Raw genomic sequence first — 2,433 nt, forward strand, 5'->3', positions numbered from 1 at the left:
GTTTCCGTTTCAACTTGTCTCGCGAGGGTGGTTTCGGGGCCAGCAGGAGAGCTCGTCGGGGTAGCAGGCCCTGCAGCCGTGGTCACCGCCAAACCCCCACAACTCGAGCAAGTGAAAAAAAAAGTAACAGGAGCGAAAGCATCTCTGTCGGCTTGGGGGTACGCCCGTTTCCGTTTCAACTTGTCTCGCGAGGGTGGTTTCGGGGCCAGCAGGAGAGCTCGTCGGGGTAGCAGGCCCTGCAGCCGTGGTCACCGCCAAACCCCCACAACTCGAGCAAGTGAAAAAAAAAAGTAACAAATAAGAAAGGATCGTCGGCTTGGGGGTACGCCCGTTTCCGTTTCAACTTGTCTCGCGAGGGTGGTTTCGGGGCCAGCAGGAGAGCTCGTCGGGGTAGCAGGCCCTGCAGCCGTGGTCACCGCCAAACCCCCACAACTCGAGCAAGTGAAAAAAAAAGTAACAAATAAGAAAGGATCGTCGGCTTGGGGGTACGCCCGTTTCCGTTTCAACTTGTCTCGCGAGGGTGGTTTCGGGGCCAGCAGGAGAGCTCGTCGGGGTAGCAGGCCCTGCAGCCGTGGTCACCGCCAAACCCCCACAACTCGAGCAAGTGAAAAAAAAAAGTAACAAATAAGAAAGGATCTCTGTCGGCTTGGGGGTACGCCCGTTTCCGTTTCAACTTGTCTCGCGAGGGTGGTTTCGGGGCCAGCAGGAGAGCTCGTCGGGGTAGCAGGCCCTGCAGCCGTGGTCACCGCCAAATCCCCACAACTCGAGCAAGTGAAAAAAAAAGTAACAAATAAGAAAGGATCGTCGGCTTGGGGGTACGCCCGTTTCCGTTTCAACTTGTCTCGCGAGGGTGGTTTCGGGGCCAGCAGGAGAGCTCGTCGGGGTAGCAGGCCCTGCAGCCGTGGTCACCGCCAAACCCCCCACAACTGTTGGGCGCCTACCTGCGCGGGGCAGGAGGACACTTTCCGATTTCAAATCTCCGTTTGCCGAGTCCACCCCGAACGCACGCGGGCGGGCGGGTTCGCATCACCCTTCGTCACAAGGGGCGAAGCCCGTTCCACCGTCTCGTCAGTAGTGCCGACCGGTCTGTGATCGACGAGGGGAGCCACACCAGGTCCGGCCCTGCTGCTTGGCGGCACCGCGTCGTCGGGAGCTCGCGACAGACGGAGGGTTTCGGTGTACTCTCCAGCCACGGGAAACGAAGCCGGTGATGCAGGCGCCGGTCTTTCGCTCCCAAATCGGCTGGGTTTACATCGTTGCTATCTAGTCACGCTCCCTTCAAACCCGACGGGGTACCTATTCCCCTCACCCGTCTGTGCGTATACAGCCTCTTTGCACTTGCGGGATGGGGGTGGTGGTTTAAAGACTCTCGAGTTGCCGCCCGTCGGTCTCCGAGCTCCGTGCAGTAGTGATCCCCAGCGAACTGCCAGCAGGGCGAACGAGCGATCCCGCTCTCGGTCGGGGCGCCTGGCGTCGATCGGTGGTCGGTGGCTTGCGGGCAAGCTGCGCTGTGAGTGTGGGAACGAGTATGACGAGCCGTTGCCGCGACTCCCAGTCCACCTCGGCGGTGGCTGGGCCGGGCGGGCGTCTGCTCGGGCGAGTGCCGCCCCCGCCTCCTCGCAGGAAGTCCGCTCGCCGACACGCCGCCACGTGCACGCGTCAGTGACGCTGCCGAACCGATGGCCGGTGCCCGTTCCCGCCTCTGCTTTTCCTAGGGCAAAGCTGCTGCACGCCTCGTGATACTAGGCGGGCGACATGGTGGCGGTGATCCTGCCTCCGTCGCTGCGGTGCGTTGGGGCACGCATCGCCTCTTGGGCGCCCTGTCCTCCTCCCCCCAATAGACGTATGTTTCTGCGGGCCGCACCAGGATGGTGCTCCCCATCGCTTCACGCCACCCTGCTCCGCCCGCACGCCGGCGTGCAGGTGGCTGTAGCTCAAGGTGGGGAGCGTATGTGCGGTCCGGGTCGCTTTCCTCTGGCGAGGGAGAGACCTAAAACAAACTCAGACAACTCTTGACGGTGGATCACTCGGCTCGTGCGTCGATGACGAACGCAGCTAGCTGCGAGAATTAATGTGAATTGCAGGACACATTGATCATCGACACTTTGAACGCACTTTGCGGCCCCGGGTTCTTCCCGGGGCCACGCCTGTCTGAGGGTCGTTTGGCAATCAATCGCACTCGCCTTGGCTGGCGAGAGCGCGGCTGGGGTGTCGCAGAGGACCCGTCCTCTTTGTCCCCCTAAGTTCAGACTCCGGAGCCCTCCGGCGTCGGAGCGCTTGGCCTTTCCCCCCCACCCTGCACATTCCGTTCGTCAGGCTCGACGCCATCCCCCCGCCGGGGAGCGCGGCCTGGCGTCCGTCTGTGTCGTGGCAGTGGGGCCAGCACGGCTGTCACCGGTCCCAGAATGGCTGTCGGTGGTTCACACTGTGTGT

At 62.4% G+C, this 2,433-nt stretch overlaps 1 non-coding gene across 1 annotated transcript; it reads left to right on the top strand.

Moving 5' to 3' along the window:
* Positions 1 to 2,007: 2,007 nt before the first annotated feature.
* Positions 2,008 to 2,161, top strand: LOC140475574 (5.8S ribosomal RNA). Its single transcript, XR_011960091.1, has one exon. It is a non-coding gene; the product is annotated as a 5.8S ribosomal RNA (ribosomal RNA).
* Positions 2,162 to 2,433: the final 272 nt, after the last annotated feature.

Source organism: Chiloscyllium punctatum, unplaced genomic scaffold, assembly GCF_047496795.1.
Source record: "Chiloscyllium punctatum isolate Juve2018m unplaced genomic scaffold, sChiPun1.3 scaffold_1814, whole genome shotgun sequence".
Lineage (NCBI taxonomy): Eukaryota > Metazoa > Chordata > Chondrichthyes > Orectolobiformes > Hemiscylliidae > Chiloscyllium > Chiloscyllium punctatum.